Source organism: Hyla sarda, chromosome 6 (assembly GCF_029499605.1).
Source record: "Hyla sarda isolate aHylSar1 chromosome 6, aHylSar1.hap1, whole genome shotgun sequence".
In the NCBI taxonomy this organism is placed as follows: domain Eukaryota; kingdom Metazoa; phylum Chordata; class Amphibia; order Anura; family Hylidae; genus Hyla; species Hyla sarda.
This window is the reverse complement of record NC_079194.1, coordinates 166,841,168-166,853,586: the sequence shown is the minus strand read 5'-3', so window position 1 is coordinate 166,853,586 and position 12,419 is coordinate 166,841,168.

Below are 12,419 nucleotides of genomic sequence, written 5' to 3'. Positions count from 1 at the left end.
CACACACAGACATCATACACACATTATACATTACATACACATCACACAGACATTATACATTACATACACATCACACAGACATTATACACACATTATACATTACATACACATCACACAGACATTATACACACATTATACATTACATAGACATCATACACACATACACTCACACCATACATATCCACCAGTGTTTCCCAACCAGGGTGCCTCCAGCTGTTGCAAAACTACAACTCCCAGCATGCCCAGGGCAACAGCTGGAGGCGTCGGGCTATAGGATTTCCACATCCCTGGTATGGGTCACAATGGTTATGCTGGGATCAGTCACCTCCAGTGGGCCATCACTCCTGAGGTCAGTTCGTGTCAGAATATTGGCGGTTTATGGTGTGGCTGACTGTACAGTCTGGTTTAGTCTTTAGGTAAGGTGCTTTCTCAAATCTAGTTGTGTACAGGCGATATGTCGCCACAAGATCGTTATCCCTAAAGGTGTGTCCTAGAGATGAACGAACTTACAGTAAATTCGATTCGTCACGAACTTCTCGGCTTTGCAGTTGATGACTTTTCCTGCATAAATTAGTTCAGCTTTCAGGTGCTCCGGTGGGCTGGAAAAGGTGGATACAGTCCTAGAGCACTCTTTCCTAGGAATGTATCCACCTTTTCAGCCCACCGGAGCACCTGAAGGCTGAACTAATTTACGCAGGATAAGTCATCAACTGCCGAGCCGAGAAGTTCGTGACAAATCGAATTTACTGTAAGTTCGCTCATCTCTATTGTGTCATGTAGTCAGGTTACTTGTGTATGATTTAGTCAGTTTATTTTTGCCTCTTAATAGCTGGGACTTAGTTCTATGTGATGCCTGACAGGCATTTATCAGTCTCCCTCTTGCCATGATGTCACAGGCAAATATGTTAAAGGGATTTGAAAATTACTTCTATTAAAAAAAAAATATTTTTTTTTCATATTTAAAGATATGGGTATGACCTAATTTTCTCTAAACAGCGGAGAATCTACAAATGAGAGCCGTTCATTGCGGCCTGAGGAGTTGGCCATCAACTCCTCCATCCTACATCCTAGGAAAAGGATTTCTGAGTACCACTCAGACATTGTCGGTGGGCTGGGGTCCTTCCATTTTCTGGGAATCACCATACGCACTGCCATTAACAGGAACTGGGCAGTCTTGTGGCCGGTGACTTGCGGGACATAGGCAAGATAGTCAGGAGTAAGACCTTGGGGTCATTCAGGTATATTACACCAGTAATCGAAGTTATTCGAGATACCACTGCCATCCAGAAGGGAGTGAGGAGGGAGCAAGACCACCAGACTTGTGTCATCGTGCCTCTTTCAAGACCACAACGCCAGCAAAGCTCAGAGACCGAGGGGAACATTTTATGCAAGGTCACCGGGACCCTGTACCATCGGGAGAGAATTTTATAATTGGTACACGAGATCGAAAGTTTGTGGCATAACGTAAAGGAGGCTTTCCAATCAGAGGGGGCAAAAGAGGTCTGCAGTTCGTTCTCCCAAGCCGTAACAAAGGCCGGTGGGGTTTCAGCTGCGGCTTCAAGCAGGCAGGAAGAAATGCACAGCTGCTCTAGGGATAAGAGAGGTCTGGCTAAGTGAAGGCGGCTACCTTCCGTGGCTATGAAGTGTTTGAGCTGCCGATATTGCATGTGTAGCAATGGTGTTCGCAGTTGGGCTGGGACCAGAGATTCATAGGGGCGTAAAGCCATACCGTCCAGAAATACTCTCAACGGTAGGGCAGGTGGTTCCGAGACTCCGAGGAAAGAAGAGCCCCGTAGTCCGGGAGGGAACTGAGGTTTACCTAAGATTGGTGTCAGGGGTCCATCTGTGGAGAATAGCGTATCTTTAGGCAAGTACCTACGAATGACAGTAAGTAGTTCCCTTGAGACCCATGGAAGAGCGTTCCCAGTCCGCACGGACACCACCCTGGGTGGCAGCCAGAGTAGAGCTGTCATTTCCAAGTCCGTTCCCCCCAACTCCACCTCAATCCATCTTTTGGAAGAGCGGCCGTGAAAGAAATCCAGAAACCTAGCCAACGTTGCAGAGAGATAATAGGCCCTGCAGTCCGGGACCACTATCCGTTTGCGTCTTGTGAGAGTCTTTCTGGAGATCCTCGACGGCCGCCCCACCCAGATGAAGGAGCGGACAAGCCTCTCCACCTTCTTGAAGAAGGCAAGCGGCAGAGCAATCGGGATAGTCTGGAAAAGGTACAATAGGCAGGGGAGAGCGTTCATTTTCAGTATATTCGACCGACCCAGCCAGGAGAACGTACCTCTCGACCAGCGAGTCAGGTCATGTTCCAGGGTTGAGAGTAAAAAGGTAGAAAGTTGAGCATATAGCTATCCTGCAAGTTGGGGGGGACTTGGATGCCCAGATATTTGAAGAACGTATACGCCCATCGAAACGGATGGTCGGAGCGGGCCACGGTCAGGTCAGCAGGGGGAAGTGTAACATTTAGCGCCACACTCTTACACGTATTAACCTTGTGATTGCCGTGGACTGAATAGGAGTGTAGGGTGTGGATAATAGCGGGAAGGGAAGTGATCGGAGAGGACACAAAAAGGAGGTCGTCCGCAAAGGCAGAACAGAGATGCCAGCTGCCCCCAACCTCGAATCCCTTAAAGTTCGGGTTCTTACGAAGTGCAATGAGGTGTTCCATGCATAAAACATAGAGAGAGCGGGCACCCCTGCCTCGTACCATTGCGGATGGGAAAGGGGGAGGATAGGGAGCCATTCACCCGAACTTGTGCTCGGGGATTGTCATATAGGGCTAGAATACGACTCAGATTGGGATCGGGCCCTCCATGCTGAGTCAAAGAGGCTTCCAGGAACCCCCAGCTCACCCGATCAAAAGCCTTTTTGTCGTGTAGCGAGAGGAGCATCAGTGGTTGGTCGCGAGCTGTGGCTCGGTCAATTATGGAGAACGTGCGGACAGTGTTGTTATCTCGGGCTTCTCGCAAACGAATTAAGCCAGATTGATCGGGGTGAACTAGGGGCCTCAGGACCCCCACCAGTTGGTTTGCCAACAGCTTCGCAAATATTTTCGTGTCCACGTTAAGCAGGGAGATTGGACAATAGCTGGAGCACTGGTTTGGATCCCTACCCTCTGGGTATGACTGATGAGTGCAGTAAGCGCCGAGGCAGGGAATTTCACTGAAGCGTCAATGCTATTAAAAGATTTACACATGGGGGGGGACAAGTTCAGTTCTAAGTAATTTAAAGAATTTGCCCGTAAAACCGTCCAGGCCCGGGCTTTTCCCAGAGGGTAATACCTTTATCACCTCTTCAATCTCCTCCTCCGCGAACGGCCTCTCCAAGTCCTCTAGAGTAGGACGAGGTCCAGCCCCAGGAGAATGGTCAGGCGGAGGAGGGAGATTATATAAATCGGCGTAGTAGGCTTCAAAAGCTCGCTTGTCTCTGGTAAGGTGGCTTTTAGTCCCACCCTGCGTGTTTACATAAAGGGCCGCTCTAAGGGCTCTAGCTAGGTATCTCCCAGGTTTGTTGCCCCATTCGTAAAATCATTTGGAGCATCGTTGTCGAAAAGGTTTGTAAGAGTCGTTCAGGAGGGTATTGATGTCATGGTGTACCTTAATCAGGTCCCGTATGGTGGATTCCTGGAGAGATTGTTTATGCAAGGTCTCCAGCGCAGTAAGCGTTGTATAGAGGCTTTGCAATTTGGCCGTCATGTCCAGGCATGCTGGGAGTTTTGCAACACCCCGTTTGGGAATCACTGGCATAGAATACACCCATGTCCACCCTATGCAATCCCTAATTTAGGCCTCAAATGCGCATGGTACTCTCTCACTTCAGAGCCCTGTCGTATTTCAAGCCAACAGTTTAGGGCCACACATGGGATTTTTCCGTACTCTGTAGAAATTTGCCTAACAAATTTTGGGGGCTTTTTCCCCCTTATGAAAAAGTTGGGACCCACTCCAGCATGTTAAAAAAACAAAAAACAAAATTTGTAACACAATTTCTCGCAAGTACGGAAATACCCCATATGTGGGGCGTAAACTGCTCTGCAGGCGCACAATAAGGCTCAGAAGTGAGAGCGCCATGTACATTTGAGGTGCTTTGCACAGGGTTGGCTGATCGTTACAGCGGTTCTGACAAAACACCCACATGTGACCCCATTTTGGAACAATACACCCCTCAAGGAACATAACAAAGGGTATAGTGAGCTGCAACACCCCACCGGTGTTTGAAGAATTTTCGTTTAATATGAAAAATTTTATGCTGGTGTTACCCCAAATTTTCATTTTCACAAGGGGTAATAGAAATGAGGTTACAAATTTTCTCCCCCCCCCCCCCCCCCAAGTATATAAATCCCCACATGTAGATGTAAAGTGCTCTGCGGGCGAACTACAGTGCTCAAAAGAGAATGAGCGCCATTGGGATTTTTGGAGAGAGAATGTGTCTGTAAACGCACATGGCCTTCAATGCCAAAGCCCCCATGGTGCCAGAACGCTGTGACCCCATTTTGGAAACTACACCCCTCACTTAATGTAATAAGGGATACAGTGAGCATTTACAGCCCACAGGTGTCTGACAGATTTTTGGAACAGTGGTCCATGAAAATGAAAAATTCTAATTTTTCATTTGCACAGCCTGTCTGTTGCACACCAGTGGGGTGTAAATGCTCACTGCACTCCTTATTACATTTCGTGAGGGGTGTAGTTTCCAAAATGGGGTCACATGTGGTTGGGTCCACCGTTCTGGCACCATGCAGAAGACTTTGTAAACGCGCACCAGCCCCCGACTTCCATTCCAAACAAATTCTCTCTCCTAAAGCCCAATGATGCTCCTTCTTTTCTGAGCATTGTAGTGCACGAGCAGAGCACTTTATATCCACATTTGAGGTATTTCCATACTCCTAAGAAATGGGGTTACAAATTTTATGGGGCATTTTCTCCTATAACCTCTTGTAAAAATAGTAAAATTTGGGGGGGGGGGGGGGGCTGCATTTTCAGTGAAAACTTTTTTTATTTACACATCTGACCTTTAATGAAAAGTTGTCAAAGGCTCACTGTACCCCTGTACCCCTTGTTACGCGCCTTTAGGGGTGTAGTTTCCAAAATAGTATGCCATGTGTTTTTATTTTTTGCTTTTATGGAACCATAGGGGCTTCCTAAATGCGACATGCCCCAAAAAATCATTTCAGCAAAATTCACTCTCCAAAATCACATTGTCGCTCCTCCCTTCTGAGCCCTCTAGTGCACCCACAAAGCACTTTACATTCACATATTAGGCATTTCCTTATTCGAGAGAAATGGTCCTTACGGGGGGGGGGGGGGGGGGGGGGGGGGGGGAGAGGGAGTTTTCTCCTTTTACCCCTTGTAAAAATTCAAAAGCTGGGTCTACAAGAACATGTTCGTGTTAAAAAAAAATATATATATATTAGATTTTGGAATTTTCTCCTTCACTTTGCTGCTATTCACAAACATTCTGAATATCATTTTTTATACTTTGATGGGTGCAGTTTTTCTAATGTGGTAGTTTATGGGGTATTTCTAATATGAAGACCCCTCAAATCCACTTCAAAAACTGAACTGGTCCCTGAAAAATTCAGATTTTGAAAATTGTGTGAAAAATTGCTGCTGAATTTTGAAGCACTCTGATGTCTTCCAAAATTAAAAACTTGTCAACTTTATGATGCAAGCATAAAGTTGACATACTATATATGTGAATCAATAGAACATTTGGTATTTTCTAATTTTTCACCAAGAAATTATGCAAGTATCGCCAAAAATGTACCACTATGATAAAATAGAATATGTCACGAAAAAATCTCTGAATCAAATTCATAAGTAAAAGCATCCCAGAGTTATTAATGCTTAAAGTGACAAGTAGAGATGAGCGAAATTACAGTAAATTTCGATTCGTCACAAACTTGTCAGCTCGGCAGTTGCTGACTTATCCTGCATAAATTAGTTCAGCTTTCAGGTGCTCCGGTGGCTGGAAAAGGGTGGATGCATCCTAGGAAAAGAGTCCTCTAGGGACTGTATTGACCTTTTCCAGCCCACGGGAGCACCTGAAAGCTTAACTAATTTTATGCAGACTAAAGCCATCAACTGCCGAGCCGAGAAGTTCGCTCATCTCTAGTGACAAGGACCAGAGCATTTTTTTTATTTTTTTTGCACATCTGACCACTAAGGCCGAAATGACCTTGGTCCTTAAAGGAGAACTCTGGAATAGGAAAATGATCGTCCATACTGCCGGCAGTAAAAAAAAATAAACAGGTACATACCTTCCTTCGCTCCCCCAGTGCCTCCGGTAACCAGCTCCGGTCTCCGCTGCGATCCTCTTCCTGGTTGCCGGCGGTCGGCGAGTCATACTGCACTGACTCGGCTGGTGATAGGCTGAGCGGCAGTGTGAGAACACTTCAAGACACACAATTCTTCACTACACCGGCATCTGCTGCCGGGGCCGAAAACGTCACACTGCCGCTCAGCCTATCGCCAGCCGAGTCAGGACTTTGCTGCAGCCGGTGATTGGCTGAGCGCAGTATGACTCGCCGACCACTGGCAACCAGGAAGAGGATCGCGGCGGAGGCCGGTTACCGGAGGAGAGAAGGAAGGTATGTACCTGTTTATTTTTTTTTTTACTGCGGCAGTATGGACGATAATTTTCCTATTCCGGAGTTCTCCTTTAAGGGGTTATTCAGTTTTCCCATTTTCCTCCTTTTCCATTTATTCCTTCAGTAGGACATGAAGGTGGGGGAAATCATCCCTTCCAATTTAAACCTCACCTGTCATTTTTACCTCTTCTCCTAGACAGTACAATAACTGAAATAGGTTTTAATACCTATAGGTTGGTGTTTACTGATGTTCATAAATTTGCACGATATCCATACTGACCACATTTCCCCCACCTATTAAATCCAAAAGGTAGCACTGTCAATGACAAACAATTGCTCTTGCAAATACCATTAGTATCATCTCATTTTCTATTCTTATACAGAAAGCAGTAACTTTTCCCTGATCTGACAATTATGACACTAAAGTCTTCACCCATTTGCTGTGCCAGTTCATTCTAGATCAGTGATGACGAACCTGTGGCACGCCGAGCCCCCTCTTTGGGCACGCGGCCATAGTTCGCCATGGATGCCTTTTGATGCGCTCCGCCAGCGCCGGACTTCCGCTACGCTACCCTGAAGACTGGAAGAGGAATCGGAAAAGATCCGTCCTCCTGAGAGCAGGCTGTGTGGAGTGTTGCTGCGCCACACAGCATTCTGCGCTGAAGAAACCATACTTACAACTGGACCACCAGGACTGACTGTGTCCTCCCCCCTCCTTCTCCAAAAGGTAAGAAGAAGAGAGGGGGGGGGGGGGGGGGGCCTGGGAAATAACTTAAAAAAATAAAAATAAAATGAGCATTTCTAAATGTATTAAATACTTACACTTCACACACAGCACCCCATCCCCCACAAACAGCAGACCCCCACACAGCACCCCTCAAACAAATGATGTTAGTTATGGCAACTGTAGGAGTTTTTTCTAAACTTAAACCTCAGTATTGTGATTTAATTGCTGTGCTGGCACTTTGAGGGAAAAAAAGTTGGCGTGCATTACGGTTTGGGCACTCTGGCTCAAAAAGGTTTGCCATCACCTAGATGGTATATACATCGTTCAAACATTCCATTTTACATCCTGCAGTTAAACGTGACCTTTTGGCTGCAAATCATGTTCCAAACTACTGACATTGTAACCTGTTATATATTAGCCTTTTTTTTTTTTTTTCTATCACCATGGAGACAGTTCCTTTTCATATATCTTTTTTTGATGCAGGGTCCCATTTCCATATCTAGCTTATGTGCTCTGTATACAAATTGTGCACAAGTATGAGATTGAAAACAGGGCTTGACTGTCAATCAATCAAGCAGGGCCAGGGGAGGCGTTCCAGCCTTCAGCTTGTCAGGGGATTGGGAACTCCGACACTTAGCATCATAGAAAGATCATTTTTCCATGTAGTCAAAAACAGATATAGGTTAAGGAGACCCATACCTTTTAGATCACGTTGTCAGCAGTTTGGAAATTTCAGCTGATATTGCTTTTTAATTTATGATCTCTCACCCAAGCACTAAAGTTGTGTGATTGGAAGATTTTAACCCCTTAAGGACCAAGCCCATAAAGAACCTTAAAGACCAGAGCATTTTTTGCACATCTGACCACTGTCACTTTAAGCATGACTAACTCTGGGATGCTTTTTACTTACGATTTTGATTCTGAGAAAGTATTTTTCGTGACATTCTACTTTCGCAGTGGTAATTTTTCATCGATTCTTGCATCATTTCTTGGTGAAAGATTCCAAAATGTCATGAACAATTAGAAAATTTAGCATTTTTCCAACTTTAAAGCTCTCTGCTTGTAAGGAAAATAGACAAATGGTATATGTGAATGAATACATAATTTGTTATGTCTACTATGCTTGCATCATAAAGGTGACGTTTTTTTTCCCCAACTGTAAATTTTTATTAAAGTTTAAAAGTTTTATAAGTACAACAACAAGCACATATAGAAATTGGAATACGAGAACAGCACAATGTTGAATCAGGCTAAGACATCGTCAAGCAAAAAGTTAAGCACTATTAAGCTCCCGGAGTGGTCCAGGAGACACCCACAGGGTTCTTGTATAAGACATCATGCCACAAGACCAGACAGACTAAAAACTAACAAGTACACGAACACCACACACAACCAAAGAAGGGGCACAAGACAGAATGGGGGGGGGGGGAAGAAAACTAAGGAGTTTGACAGTTCACAAACCTGTCCCGTGGCTCCCAGAGAGAAAGAGCCTAGGTATTGTCGGTGAAGCAGTAAGGGACTCTAGAGATCTCCCAAATTCTACCCATCAGGTCTAACTCAGAAGGGGGAAGGGGAGACTTCCAGTGTTTGGCAATCAGAGTTTTGGCCACAAAGACCATATGCATAATGAGTTGAAGGAGCCTACAACAAAGGAATAACAAATACACCAATGGGTCTAGAGGGACCTCCGCCCCAGTCACCTCCTCCACCAAGCGCCTAACCATAGCCCAATAAGGTATAACCAAAAAGGGCAGGACCAAAATATATGGAAGACCGTTCCTAGCCCTACCCCACAATGCCAGCACTGGGGCGGTATATCAGGATTTAAAGTATTCAACAAAGCAGGGGTATGATACCAACCCATCAGCATCTTCAACTGTGTCTCTTTGTAGGCAGTACATATGGAAGCCTTAGACTCCCTCTCCCAAATAATTTGCCACTGAGGAAAGGAGATAGTGGTGTTCAATGCCTCCTCTCAACAGCTCATATATCAATGTGATGGGGCAGGCCCATCTGGAGGGGCTATAATAATTGAGTAAATGTCAGAGAGCAGGCCTTTAGTTTGTGGCCCGGAGCGGCAAAGTCGCTCAAAAGCCGACAGCAGGGAAACCTCATAGGACCCCAGGGTCGACATCATAAAGTGTCTAAGTTGAAGATAATAAAGCTGTTCAGAGGAGGGAAGACCAAAACGAGATAGAGACCAGATCCTCAAAAAGTAGTAATATACGGGTGAGGGGGTTAACCAGGTCTGCCCAGCAGAAAAGCTCCCTATCCCCCCCATTCCCCAACCATGGGAGATGTAAGGCCTGGGAGGGAAAGACGGATGATAAAGAAAAGATTGCAAAGGGGAGGTACGAGAAGAGAGCTGGAACTTCCGAGAGCAATACCCCCCCTGACATAGCGTGAAAAGGCCATAAGGCCCAACAGGAATGTATTGGGATGGATCGGGACCAACCATAGCTTTTCCAACTCCATCCAGCGAAGCATAGTACTTTGACCACGTAGCTAAATGGCACAGATGGGCAGCCCAATAATACTTAGTGTCATCCGGTACCGACAACACCCCCCCCCCCCCCCCCCAGCCCTACACACAAGCATAACCGACATCGGAAGTCAGTGTCATTTGCTGTCCCAAATAAAAACGGAAAATGGCGGATTGGAAGGCCTCAAGGGTGGCCAGCAGCACCCGAACCGGGAGAGTCTCAAAAAAGTGAAGCAATTTGGGGAGAATAGTCATCTTCACCGCCGCTATCCAGCCGAAAAAAAGAAATCTAGTGAGAACGCCAAGAGTCAATGAGCGCGCGCAACTGCTGAAATTAAAGGAGTGTAGTTAGTAGAATAGAGAGAGGCATAGCTAGAGGTAAGACAGACACCAATATAAGTAATCGCTGAGGGGGACCACCGGAAGGAGTAGTTAGCCCTAAGCAGAGTTGACAGGGAAGGAGGGAGGTTCAAGGGTAGAATTTCAGTTTTAGAGAGGTTGACTTTGTAGCCGGAGACAATGCCATAGGTGTGCAGGACCCTATAAAAGGTTAGGCAGAGTAAGGATAGGTTTGGCAAGAGTAAGAAGATCATCATCAGCAAAGAGTCAGATTTTAAATTCCCCATCATGAAGAGTAAACCCCGAGATGTCCGCTGATCCCTGGATCATGGCAGCTAGGGGTTCAATACGTAAAGGCAAAGATCAGAGGAGACAGCGGACAACCCTGCCTGGTACTGTTACTTATAGGGAAGGAGGGAGAGGGGGCATGCGGAAGTTTGAGAGAAGCCGTGAGAGGAATTAAGGCCCCGCAGTGCAGTGAGGAAAGCACCCGAGATCCCAAACTTCTTAAGAGTAGCAAACCGAAAAGGCCAGCCCAGCCTATCGAAGGCATTCTCAGCATCCAAGCTAAGGACTATGGCCTGTTCAGCCCTGCGATTAACCAAGTCTATTAAAATCGATCACCCGCCTCATGTTGTCACCCCTTTGCCTGCAGGGGATGACTCCCACCTGGTCCTTATGGATAAGTGTCGGGAGGAGACAACAAAGGCGGGTTGCTAAAACTTTGGAAAACAACTTAAAAAAAGTCAGTGTTCAAGAGGGCAGTAGGCCGATAGCTGGAGCAATCGTGGGGATCTTTCCGGGGTTTGGGTATCAGGGTAAGCAAGGAATGCAAAAAGAACTGCGGGAATGTTTTTTTTTGGGGGGGGGGGGCATGTCACATTTAGAAATCCCCTATGGTGCCATAACAGCAAAAAATAAAAAACATTTTGGGAAATTACACCCCTCAAGGCACGTTACAAGGGGTACAGTGAGCCTTTACACCCCACAGGTGTTTGACGACTTTTTGTTAAAGTTGGATGTGTAAATTTTATTTCTCTTCACCAAAATGCAGTTTTCCCAAATTTACCATTTTTACAAGAGGTTATAGGAGAAAACTGCCCCCCCCCCCCCCCCAAAAAAAATAAAATTTATAACCCCATTTCTTTTGCGTATGGAAATATCCCATGTGTGGATGTAAAGTGCTCTGTGGGCACACTACAATGCTCAGAAGAGAAGGAGCGCCATTGGGCTTTTGGAGAGAGAATTTGTTTTTAATGGAAGTCAGGGGCCATGCGAGTTTACAAAGCCCCCATAGTGCCACGACAGTGGACCCCCCCAATGCGACCCTATTTCTGGAAACTACACCCCTCACAGAATGTAATAAGGGGTGCAGTGAGTATTTTCACCCCACTGGTGTCTGACAGACTTTTGGAACAATGGGCTGTGCAAATGAAAAATTACATTTTTCATTGGCAGATTTTTTTTTTTTTGATTTGCACAGCCCAGTTCCAAAAGTCTGTCAAACGCCAGTGGGGTGTAAATACTCACTGCATCCCTTATTACATTCCATGAGGGGTGTAGTTTCCAAAATAAGGTCACATGTGGTAGGGGTCCACTGTTCTGGCATCATGGGAGCTTTGTAAACACACATTGCCTTCAATTCCAGCCAAATTCTCTCTCCAAAAGCCCAATGGTGCTCCTCTTCTGAGCCCTGTAGTGCACCCACAGAGCACTTTATGATCACAGATGGGGTAGTTATATACTCAGAAGGAATGGTGTTACAAATTATGGGGGGCTTTTTTCCTATTACCCTTTGTGAAAATGAAAATATTTTTTTTTTTTTACTGAAATGCTGGTGTTCTCCCAAATTTCTCATTTTCACGTCCAACTTTAACAAAAATTCTTCAAACATCTGTGGGGTGTTGAGGCTCACTATACCTTTTGTTACGTTCCGTGAGGGGTGTAGTTTCCAAAATGGGGTCACATTTTTTTTGCATGTCAGAACCGCTGTAACGATCAGCCACCCCTGTGCAAGTCACCTCAAATGTAGATGGCGCTCTCGCTCCTCGTTGTACGCCCGGAGCAGTTTATGTCCATATATGGGGTATTTCCGTACTCCGGAAAAAAGACCCAAATTTGTAATGCAATTTCTCCTTTTCTCTCTTGTGAAAATGAAAAAGTATAAGGCAAAAACAGGAATTTTTTTTTTTTTTTTAACACCAACATGCTGGTGTAGACCCCAACTACCTTTTCATAAGGGGGTAGAGAGAAAAAGCCCCCCAAAATTTGTTAGT